Source organism: Corapipo altera, unplaced genomic scaffold, assembly GCF_003945725.1.
Source record: "Corapipo altera isolate COAL_440 unplaced genomic scaffold, ASM394572v1 0, whole genome shotgun sequence".
In the NCBI taxonomy this organism is placed as follows: domain Eukaryota; kingdom Metazoa; phylum Chordata; class Aves; order Passeriformes; family Pipridae; genus Corapipo; species Corapipo altera.
The window spans coordinates 89,642,734-89,655,765 of NW_020884872.1; positions in this window are offsets into that span (position 1 = coordinate 89,642,734).

The window sequence follows — 13,032 nt, forward strand, 5'->3', positions numbered from 1 at the left end:
ACTGGGCTGAGATACCCACTTCCACAAGCCAAGAATATATGTCCAGGGCTCAGATAATTCAGGGTTAAATTACAGACATCTTGTCATGAATGAGCCCTTAGCCATGCTTACAAATAATGAAACACCAGGACTATCTCTGCAAGGATTCATCACCAGAATTTTAATTTTTTTTCTCTAAGGTTGCAGACTTCATTTTATTAACAACAGAAGATCTATTTTGCAAACTGAAAACTTTATCTGAGTTTAACCCAATGTTCCTTCAATTTTTTATTTTTTTTGTTGTGAGTGCTAAACTCTAAAAAAGTTGAAACTGGGTCAGATGGAAGTCCTATTCTGACAACTTCTATAAAGGCCACCAAAGTGGGTCTGCAGTCCTCTGTGGATTAGAGGAGCTAAGCAGGCCATTGAGAATTGTGATTACTACAACAGCAGAGATAAATGGACATAAATGTCATTAAATGTTATATGCTGACCTTGTTCAGTTCCTACTCAGCCTTTTGAAGAATCACAAATCATGCACTCAGAACAGACAACAAAATACTTCTGAAGTTTGATGTCAGAGTTATCTTAAATTTAAGAGGTGCCTAAGAAATATTACGCAAAACTTCTTGCCTTGTAAGAAAAACATGGGTATACTGGAGTGAGTTCACTGAAAGGGCCACAACAATTATTAAGTAACTAGGGAGCTCTCTCATATGAAGACAGGTTGAGAGTGCTTGAAGAGAGAGGGTGTAAAGAAGATGAAGCCAGACTTTTCTCAATGGTACCCAGCAAAAGGACAAGAGGAAATGGGCACAAACTGAAGAATAGGACATAAAAAAAAAAAATTTAAAAAATCCTTTTTTTACTGAGAAGGTGTCCAAAGCCATCTTGGAGTCTTCTTCCTTAGACATATTAAAAACCTGGCTATAAATGGCCCCAAGCAGCTTGCTGCAGTTGACAATCCTGAGTGGGGGTTGGACTACATGATTTCCTGATGTCTTTTCTAACTTCAACAATTCTGTGGTTCTATGTTTTTCTAGAAGATCTATGAAAATCACATAGACGACTGGCAGATCTGGCCAATAGGCATCTGTCTTCTTGCTTTCTCTTCCATATGACTTATGAAGCCTTGAAAAAGATTATACATGTATAGTCTTACATCAGGGTGATTTGATAAGTGCAGCCAATAATTTCACAGAAAAAAATATGCTGAGAGAAGTGACAGACTGTTGTTTGCATTCTATTCTTAAGTGCTCACAGGAGACAGAAGGTGTGTAATGTTGTTTGAAGAGTTAAACCTCTTTATAATGCCATTACCCATAAGCTATCAATGGGTAGAGAACGTTGGTTCTTGGCACACAGCTTATCAGAAAGAAAGTGAAGTAATACTCTCAGAATCATGAACCCATCTTTACTGAAAAGAAATGCAAATCACTAGCTTCCATCCTATCTTGTCACTTTCTGTTCTTGTGTGATAGCTTTAAGAAACTTTCCTATCTGAGAAAAACTACCTTCTGCCTTATATTGTTTTCTGGAATCTGAGGTGAAATTTCTACCCTTAGAGACCCTCTCCTTTTTAATCTGCTCTGCTTTTCTCTACTGGATTATAGTATGCTTAGCAAGTCTGAAGTGAAGACCAGATATGTAAAAATGTCACTATTCATTCAAACAAGAAGTTTTCTTGCTTTGAAAGAATCAAATCTTAGTTGTTTCTTTGCTTCTCAGGATACTGTCTGTGCTTAAACTTTTGAATTGCTATGTTACATGGGGTTAGAGGAATTTATCTTGAGTACAGATGAAGTTGCAACAATCCAAATTACACCCCTTTTTTGTTTCTTTGCTCAATAGCAGGCATTCTGTCATGGTGGTTTCTGTCACTTTCTGTTTTTCAGAAAATGGTAGAAGAATTTATTTGCCTTCTTCAGTAATACACATAATACTTTGGGAGCACTCCCATAAAACATTTTAACTGAAAGAGCTATGAAAATCACTTAGATGTCTCTGTCAGGTCTGGCAAATAGCTGTCTGTCTTCTTGCTTTCTCTCCCATGACTATCTTAGGGAGTAAGTAATTCTGCTACATGTCTCACATTTTCCTGTAGCGAGCAATTTTCTTCAAACACATGCACATGTGTTCAGCCATCACTGTCGACAAGCAACCAACTGCAACTATGATAGTGGGTTGGCATTTTTTTCTTCCCAGTTTGGTATTTTCCTTCCTCTTCCATTAAGGAAAATTACCAAAATGCTGTTGACTCCCTCTAAAACATAAAAAATAAGAAAGTCTGGTCAGTATTGTGTGTATTTCAGGAGCTGAGAACAATGTAGCCCATTTTCCAGAAGTGTCTAGAACTTAGTAAAAGTGAGGTCATATCTCTTTAGAACGTCTCTTGATGATGGTCCCCAATAAATTAAATACATTCAGGCTTTGGCCAGGTTATAGCATGGAGTCAGCACTCTGAGGTACCTAAGATGATGATTTTTCTGGCTGCAAGTAGAGCTCAGCCTCCTGGGTTATTGATCTGGTAGTGGACTTTGGCAATTGCTGTGGTTCTGGACTTTGGCAGAATCTAGAGATTCTGCTAGTTCACCTGTGGTTTCTGCCAGAGAGATCGACTTACTTACACTAAACTCTCCATAACAGGTATAATCGTGTGACCTAGGTGTTAATAGTGCCCATCTTCTCTCTTTCTTCACACTAGATAAAATAGAAGGGGTATAAACAAAAGAGCCAATACTGAGAATTACATGAACTTTATATGTGGTGTACCTGTATATTCTTTCAGAGTAAAAAACATTTTGTGAGCAGTACATAACAGTTTTGCTTGTAGAGTTCAGAAGTCTGCTTGATATAATAAAAAACCTCTGGAAATACAGATGTATTGAGCATAATTTTTTGAGTTAGAGAAGTCAGTGTAGCAGAGTTGTTGACAGTTTCAGTGGCAGTGAAAGCTTGTTCTGAGAAGGAAAGCAGAGCTAGAATGTAGCTAATACTACGAAAGGTGAGGTAAAACTTCCTTAAGGAAAGACTTTCTGACACTAGTGATTTTTGTTACAGAAGTGGCCTAGAGGAGCCCATAAAGCTTGAAACCCCATTTTTCTAGATATTGCCTTTCAGATCCTGCTTTGGTATTTTACCACTAAGCCTATGAAAGCAAAGCATTATTTCCCCAATTCTTGCTTTACACTTGTGCCATGGAGCTCAAGTGAATTACATGAAACATAAAACAAATTCCAGGATGGCTGGGCCAGAGCCAGTTTTCAGGTCTATTTCAGTAGCTGACAGGATCTTTCTGTCCGTAAACCTAAGAATTGGCATGCTGGAAAAAACTTGAAATGAAATTCAAGCTGCTCGATCAAAACAGTACATAATTAAAATGGAGGATTTAGAAAAAAAATAATGCAGAATTAGAACTCTTCTTGTGACTAAGCTAATTCGTGTATTCCATTCCTTTTCATTAGGAATGCTACCTACTTCAGCGGGGAAACAACAATAATAGAATGGATGAATTTAACAAGAAGGGTAAACCACTGCAACTCCAAATGAAAATATTCTAATCTTTAGTGCAAGAGGTTTGACAAAATACGTAATTTCTTAATAATAGAAAAAAATAAAAGAAAGTGGCACAGTCTCTCCCTTGCACTTAGTATGTTCTGCAAATAAATAAAAATTATGATTTATGTGTAGTATATCCATGTATGTACAGCTTTCAAAGAATTACCAGCTCGGTGAGGAGAGAAAAGGAAACTACAGCAATCTAAACCACAGATTTACATTATAAGCAAATTTAAGGCATGTTTTTAAAATGGCATCTGAAAGGTCATGTTCATTTTGTAAGAGTATGAGTTCAGGAGGAATTTGAGCTGTTCTGTCTTTTGCTGTCAGGATAAATAAAAAAACAAACTTCAATAACCTTAAGCACAATGAATCCTATAATGATCCCTACAAATTATGGTCAAACAGGAGTATAAACCTTGAAGAATATTTTTAATGGGAAAACATATTGAAGGTTTTAAATCCTATGTTAGAAATACATACATGGTGCATTTTGAGGTGTGGATAAGCAGCTAGCTGATGGTGGTACATGCCTTATCTTGTACATGCCTTGTGTTATACATATTTAGAGATAATATAAAATCTCCCTAAGTGCAAAGTATTATTTAAAGCACTTCTTATATGTGACACAAGAATGGCAGAGACCACCTGGATTATCATTTTGGATAGTGTATTGGGACATCATATCAGGTATTACGGTGATATTTGTAGTATCTTTGTATCATATTAGTGGTATTATCATGCGAACACCTATAAACTGCAAATTTATATTATACTAATAATCCCATGCACTGCAAACCAAACATTATGTTATCTAGTACAACCTTAAAATTTGCAGTAACAAAGAGGAAGAAGTCCTCAAACTGTGATTTGCAAAAGGAAAAGAGCTAAAGAGAATGAGGGCATTGTCAAGTAGAGAGCATTGTCAGATACAGTAACCTAGTCATGGTTACTCCCTAGAGCTGAATGTATTTCGTATTTTTAAATGATTTTGTCTCTCTGAGTGTATATTTTGCCTCTCTGGCATATCTAATAGCTGTTGTATCTTCAGTACAAATATAGTAGTGAAAGACACAAAAATTCAAACATCTGAAAACACTCCAAAAGAAAACCAGTCCTGAATGCCTCTTGTGGTGAAAATTATGGATTTTAAGTTTTAATTGTGATATGAGATTGAGGTTTGCATTTGATGTATAATTTGTGACCACTTTAGAAGCCTTTGAAAACTATAAATGTACTAATAAGAATATTACAACATGGCTTGTTGCTGTGCTCTCAAGCCTGATCATCCTAACCTGTGAGCCATCAGTTCCATGTGTACTCAGAGCTAACTTAAAATATGGTTGTTAAAGACTGACATTACTACTGTACATGTAGTAATGATGATTAGCATAGTGTAAGTACTGATAATTAGTATAGTGTAAGTATTGACTCTTACCTAGAAGTGTGTTGCTGGTGGATGAAATTAGAAAAAAATTGGTTTTCCAGTTTAAAACCGGCCTTGTTTTCTCAGTTTTCTAAGCATTGCCATTCCAGCAATCTCTAATTCCCTAAGTGATATATAATATCTGGATACACTGATTTGTGACAAGTTACAGCCACAGTGTAGCTGTCTATCTTGGCTTTGTCAATATGCATACTCAGCACAATCACTAATTCTCTGGGTGACTGAGGAACTCTACAGATAGATTCTGCTGACTGAGACGACTCGTTTGAGACAATGGATTGACATAATATGAGGTGGTTGACCAAGCTCCTACTTGCCTTCACAACAAAGTATTTGACAAACCATTGCAGAAGCTCTCCAAGTGGGAATTTCAGACAGTCCTGGAGGTTTCCCCAGGCAGTTCCTGCTGTGTATAAGCTAATTGACAGGCATTGTTGTGTCAGAGGTGCTTCCCCATAGCTAGTGCTGCAAAATTGACCAAACTGTACATAAATACTTGTAACTAGTCTTTAGAACTGTTCTTGCAGTTACAGAAATGGTCAAACAAGACACTTCAAAACAAGACATCTGGACCACATTTACACACATAGGACTGTGGGCCAGCTGTGTTATAAGAATCCAGCAGACCAGCAGTTCAGTGAGTCTCATTTGATTCAGCTGAAGATGCTTTTGCAAAAACGCTTGCAACAGAGACTGACAGTGTCACTATCCAAATACAGTTGACCAACCTGTTAGAGAAATTGATTTCCTGCGTATTATCTTATGTAAAAAATCCAAATAAATATATGTATTTTTTAACAAACAATATGTATTATGAGTGTCTGTGCACCCATTCCAGTGTACATTACCTCCAATGGAATGTTCAAAATGGGAAACTGACAGAGGGGGAATACGTGGGGCCGAAAGCTCATGAGAAATGCGGACTTGGCTCAGAAGCAAACTTTCTTAGAGGGAGATAAATCCCTACTGAGCTAACATGAATAGAATAATTAGACTGGGGTTGAAGGCCCAGAGTTTGACATTTGATATACTGCTATGAGGTTGCTAGGGATGTAACTTTTATTAGTTAAAGTGCAATTAGACAGGTATTATGAAACACATGTAACTGGAAGAACTATCAGAACTTAACTATTCAAGGATATTTGTCTGGCAACCCACTACACTGATCAATGTAGAGCACCTCAGAGCAGTCCATCAATAATAAAGTTAAAAATCCAGAATTTGCTCATGCACCTCATCCTGAAGGGGAGAATTCTACCTTCTGGAATACCTAACTCTGGAGCCACCTCCAGGGACACCTGGGACCAAGCTCACATGGCCGGAACAGATACTCTTAACAGCCTACTCCTCCAGAATACTGACAGTCAGCTGCTGTTCTTGTAATCAAGGAAAGGAGATGTAGAAATAAGCACTCCTCTGTAACATTGCAGTGTTTTATGTATTAGTAACCACTCTTTCACAAAGGCAATAAATACCAAACTCCTTCATGTGGATCCAATTATTGCATAATAATTGCAGAATGCTTTAGTCAGTCCTCATTTAAAGTGCAACAAATTTCCATGCTCTGCGTTCTGAGGAAGTGACAAGCTGGGATTGTTTTGTTTTGTTTTTGCAAAAGGTGCAAACTTTTTGACGTAGCTCCATAGTGTTTTTTAAAAGAAGGTCTATTTTCCAGAAAGACCAGCAATTACTTCCATTGGGAATCCTACTTCAACATCACAAGGATCAATTTGAGAGTGCATGTCAGAGTGGAACAGTGGCACAAGAGATTATTAGAGGAACAGGAGTTTTAATCCATAGATCACAGAACCAGAAATTTGCTGAAGCTGATAGTTATAGAAATAATTCTCTTCTAATGAGCATTTACGTGAACCAGTGTCTGAAAAGATTTGGTGAGCTCAAGATGCAGATAAACATGTCATTTTTCTCAACAGCAATGCTGGTTGCTCACTGTTGCATTTTTTTTGTTTGTTAGACCACTTGTCTGTGTGGATGCAGGTTGATTCAGACCAGGGCAATGGCTAGAATTACAAAACCAACCTTTTTCCTTTTCTTGAGGTGTGACATTGTTCTCTTGAAGGGTTTATTTTTATTCCATTTCATTTACTAGACTAATTTACTGCATAGTTGAAGAAAGAGCTGAACTAGCACAATTTTGGGGCTGTTGCAGGGTAGATCCAAAAGGCAAAGTATAGAAATTTTGCCTTTAGTGCTGAGAGAAATGTGACAGCTTCAATCCTCTGTTTATAGTGGAGGTAGTGACTCATTAATGCCTGTACCAGCAATTTTGGTAAAGTCTCTTCAGCTGCTCATACCACAGACAAATAGGCCCCTCCAACCTGTGATCTGATTCCAGTTGCTACCCTCAGGATTTCATGCCAGAACAGTGGGGCTAATGAGCCCCTTGGGGCAGCTACAAGACAGGGTGTCCCTATCACAGGAGTCACTTGTAGAGAAGGCCTTTATTGGATTGCTGGCTCTCCCTTCCAGACAGGACAGAGGCTGTAGTGAGCACCCACCATACTTGACTAAGACTTCCATGCTAGAATAAATCTACACATTCTCACAATCAGCACTTGTTTTATTTACCACTAATCTTGTATTATTAATTGTAGCAATCACTTACTGAATCTGCAACTTACAATATCTTGAAGGGATCAAGGGCTGGAACGTAGTGATCCCAGCTGAAAGGGCATTGAGCTTCCAGGCTGGACATGGAGGCAGCACAGCCTCAAGGGGAATGGAGCATGATGCTGGCCTGCCAGGCACAGGAGCTGTGGGGGACTGGCAAACCACACCAGCATGCTCAGCTCCAGAGGAGGGAGCAAAGGAAATGGGGCACCACAGCATGCCCTGAAGACAAGACAGTCTTAAAGGGAACTAGCCCACCTGCCAGGCCAAGGAGACAGGGCAGCTTGTCCAGAGCCAAATTCGTCTGGCAGCCTTGAGAGAAATAGGCCTCCATGTGGGGCTCCAGAAGCAGAGCAACCTGGAGGGAATCAGGCCTCCTTGCTAGACTCTGGAGGTGAGGCAGCCTGGAGTGGTGGAACTCAATGCTGGGCATCCTGAGTGGGAGCAGGACACCACTTCAGCCTAATGGACCCCAAAGCAGGGCAGCTAAGAGGGAAGCGGAACCCTTGCCAGGATGGGTAGCCTAGAGAGAAGCAGGGCACAATGCTGAGCCCTGGAGGTGGGATAGCCTGAGAGGATCAGGAGGCAGGGTGGCCTCAAGGGGAGCAGGGCACCATGCTGCCTCACTATGCCCAGGAGTTACAGTGACCTCAGTGAGAGAGGGGCAATGCACTGGTCTGCTTGGTCACAGAGGCACAGCAACCTTGAGGAGAACAGGGTAAAACCATCGCCTTCCAGACCCCGCAGGTATGATGACCTAATGGGAGTAGAGCACTATGTTGGCCCAAAATGCTCAGTCTTGAGGGGAGAGGGGCACCACAACAGGCCACTGGGTCTCAGAGGCAAAGTGGTCTGCAGGGGAACACAGTACCTTGCTGAGCTTCCATGAACACAAGACACTCTGACCTTGTGGGGAACAGGGTATCACACTGGTCTTCCTGGTCCTACAAGTGGGAGCCGATCTTATAGTTGGAGTTGAGTTTGTTCTTGAAGGGGAGTTTAGAAGGATGCTAGAGTAAAACTCTTCTCAGTTCGAGTAGATGGACCAAGGGGCTGTGAATTGCTCGGGAATTTCCCCAGACTTGGGAAAAGCTGGTTTTACCTTAGAGGAAATGAAAGCATTCGTTGAGTACAGCACTAGAAGATGTCACTCAGAGAGCCTGGGTAATCTCCTTGTCTGATAACTTTCAAGATTCGGGTATGCAAAGCCAGTCACCTCATACAGTGTTGGCAACAGTCCCACTGCAATAATGAAATTGGGGTGGAGACCTCTGAGGTTCATTCCATTCACTGCATCTCTGGTTCTATAATTCTTGCATCATTAGTTGCTGTCTAAGTGCTTCTTTAGTTCACTGATTCTTCTTGTTATATAACATTTATTATTAGTGGCTTTGAGCTTAACATCTTCTTACCTGCATCACAAATTCTTAACAGAACACTAGTCCACTGAGCTTAGTATGGCATGAAAAATCATATTTAGTAGACAGAGGTATAGACAAATTTTGTTTATGAAATAAAAAGAAATAAACAGAAAAACAAGTGGAAATACTTAATTTTTAAGTGTATATTTGAGTGAAGCCTTTGAGTATTAGGAAGATCTGGGCTCCAAAAAACCAGTAATTGCACACTTTAACATCAGGGTTTAGTGCCATTTAATTTATGTGCCTAAGCATTCTTCCTGGTCCTATTCTTCTGAACTGAAGCTTAAAAAAAATTGGTAAGGATTAGGGGCTTTATTTTCTCCTAATCTATCATGAAGTAAGAATGATTTAGCAGGTTTTTTAGTAAGACATTAGTGGGCATCAAATCCATTGAACACAAGACCAACTAAATAAATTGCCTGCAGAATGTAGGTTAAAAGTATGGACAGTGTAATGAAACATATATTTCAAACTGTTCTAGTCATTTAAGAAACTGTTATAGAATACCACGGGGAGTATCTCTTAAAATAGGGCTAATAAAGGGAGACATTACAGTATGACTTTTCACTCTGGTTTCTTGACATAAAATATTTTAAAATTTGGCTTTTGGTTGCAGAATGTTTCAGTTTTAAAGGTTTCTATGTGAAAAGAGTACTCAGGTCCTACAACAGAACAAAAAGTCTGCCAATCTCTCTAATTTAGATTTAGGAGTTTTCTTTGCCAGGTTGCAGTTTATATTCTATATTGATGTCTTAAAACTTAGTATTTGCATTTTCATAACTAGACAAAAAAATGCTCTGTTGCTAATGTATGTTAAGTAATGGTAGTGTATATTTACCCCGAGAAATTATACCAGACCACTAAAACTCAATTCACAGAAGTGATGACAAGTCAGTTTGCACCTTAACAAGAGAACATCACAGTCCCAAAAGCAACGAAAAATTAACTCTCCTCAGAGTGCCACATGCACTGTGAAGTAGAGCTGTGTCATTCCAAATTGTATTATTTGTATAAATTGTACCACTATGATATTTTTCTTGATTAAATCTAAGCCAATAGGATATGGTTTTATTGCTAAATGTTGATGCAGCTCACTTTTCACTCCCTTCAGCCCTGCCCCTCCTCTTTAAGACCTACTAGATATTTTTTGCTTGGTGTTGGCACCTGCTTCCTTCCTTTCCCCAAGTTACCCTTATTCCACACAAAACCTCTTTCACCTGCTACAATTTCTGGTCCAAAGGTAGATGAGTGTGGGCAGGCTGATCTTGAACAGAAATTAAAGATGAACTACTTCAATCAAAAATAGATGTTGATTTACAGTCATTTGTAAATAAAAAGGAAACAAATGCAACAATCCTAATTAAACAGGAAGGGCCTGATTCTCAGACCCCTTGAAATAAAGATCCATAGCATAAGCCAGGCAGCACCAGAGTTTCAAAGACAGCACTCCCAAGGAATCACTATCATTTAAGCTAATAAGGGGAGGACTACAAGAGCCTTCCATGAGAGGGTGGTGGGAATGCTTACTCTGTTTCAGGATTACACATTTTAACACAGTATTTTAAACAGTGAATGCTGGTTACATAAGGACTCTTGCTTCATAGGGGACATGAATGAATCTCTAACTATATTAAAAATGATAAATTCATATTTCTTTCTTATTTTGATTGTTTCACTTTTTTACCTAGACAGCTTTAAATTCCCAGAAATCTGTTTTATTTATTTATTAAGTGTCATATTAAAATCCGTCCTAGAGAATGAAGACTGATTGATGTTGCCATTAGGCGTAGTAGATCTCTGTTTTGCTGATATGAAAGGGCTTAGTTCTGGAAAGGCTTTTTTTTTCTAAGAAATCTCAGTGGGAATATGTGTTTGAATAAATAAAAAAAAAGGCATAAAAATAAATTTAAGACTTGTTTACCCTTTGAAGAAATGTAGATACTTCTGTCCCTTCTCTCTTTTAATTGTTCCTTAGTCAAGCAAGGCATATTTATATCCTCCTTCACATATTCTTTTCCCATAAATTAATCCCTCCAAACAGACTCATCAGATTTTTTTTTCTTTTTCTCCCTTCAAACTCACCCTTTATGGGATTATCTGTCTTTAAGGCCATGTCTAGTAGTGCCTGTAGGACAATTCTGTTAGCTTCAGGGAGAGAGAGACTACTGCTGCATGTTAACAAAGTTCAGTTCCATGGGCCTTTTGTGCTAGCATATACCTTTAAAAATTTGTCTGATCTCTAATTCTTCATTTTAGCATTCCTGAATTTAATAATGTTAAACATTTTTTCTGAATATTTCCAATCACATATTTGCCTCTCTGAAATCTTTCCCTTAACATACTTCTAAAAACTGTAATTCCCTTTAAGATCTTCTGGTTTTATCGATATTTTGCAACACCTTATAAAATAGACCTACTTTGGAATTTGACCAAATCTATTAACCCTTTTCATACAAACATAATCAAGGATAATGAAGAATATAAATATAGTAATGAAAACAAAGTAACTCAGAGACTCCTTTAGTGATCCTTAACTTTGTCACATTTCATTTTAGAGCCTCTTATGTTTCCTTCCCACACTATTTCAGTGCTTCCTTTCTATATTTTAATCTCCATTTGAATGGAAATTTGCTTCTTAAAGAAGAATGGTGCAGAATAATCTACCTCAGAAAGAAAATACAGAGAAAAATTCTAGAATTTTAAGGGTTCTACACTCTACTTCAAGTGATAAAGCTTTGCCAACCAATGCTAGTCCAGTGAGCTGGGAAGCTATAAATGAAATTTCTCTCAATACTTTTGTGGGAGCGAGATGACTTATTGGTGATTGCCCTTCCCAGGTCTTCGAAATTTGTAACTTGTAGATTTGAGTTTATGATTTCAACAGGGGGAGCTTAGCAATGCTTCCACTGTGTGCTAAGTGCTAAGGAGAGCTTTTTTTCCCCACAGTTTGCATACCTGCATTACAGTGCACTTAAAAGGGTCTCACTGCTGTCTCGCTTTAAGTATTCATTGAATACTCTAGGCTGGGACAAAATCCAATCTCCTCCCTTTTTTTTCATGTCAGAATTCATACTTTACTGCAGGTGAGTGAGCAAACATGAATTTTAAAGGAATTAATATGCAGTTCTGCTCTAGAAATGGCTATCAGAAAGTTGCTTTTTCATAGCATATTCTTCCTGAGGATGTTGCAGGAAAGAATGGGACTGTGACATACAGAAGGCATAGATGCAAAATATAAAGCACATAGAAGATTATCAGATTCTCAATTCCTGAGACTCTTCAAGTCCCTGTGTCAGAATCATTAAAGCCTTGGGCTATTTTAAACCCAAATAACCCCCAATAGAACTTCAATATTGTTGTAAAATTGCATCTTTGATTACAAGGTGAAATTTAAATTCTTGGTTCTGAAAGAAAAAGCAGGTCAATCCATCAAAGCTAACTTAGTCCTTAATCTAAGCAAATATGCTAAAGAATATCTGAGACAAAGCATTTTTTTTCTTGAGAGAGTCAGTGTGAAGACTGTGAATACAAACATGGTTTGTGCATCACTGTCAGTGGGATGACTTCTACAGATGATGATTGAACACAGACTTGCTTTTGCAGGTGCAACTTATTATGGTCTTTTTGAAAGTACAAGTTTTCATCAGATTGTTCCGTAAGAGAAAGCACATGACCCCAAACGAACATCCATTTATTAACATAGCAAATTAGCTAATCAAATTAGACACACACCCACGTTGCAATACATAAGTGAATCTCAGAAAATTTTCAAAACACTATGCTTGTTCCTACTCCATCTATATATATCTTTGCTTTCAAAGCCACTGTGAGTTCTGCTTAAAGAACAGATGTGCAATCTACAGTATTAAATACTCATCAAATAAATAAATAATAAAATTAACCTATGTGCCATAAAAATCAGCAGCTAAGGTAAATAAGAAGTTGGAGAACCATAACAGAATACTTTACTTTTTCAAGTTACTTCAGAACTGCACA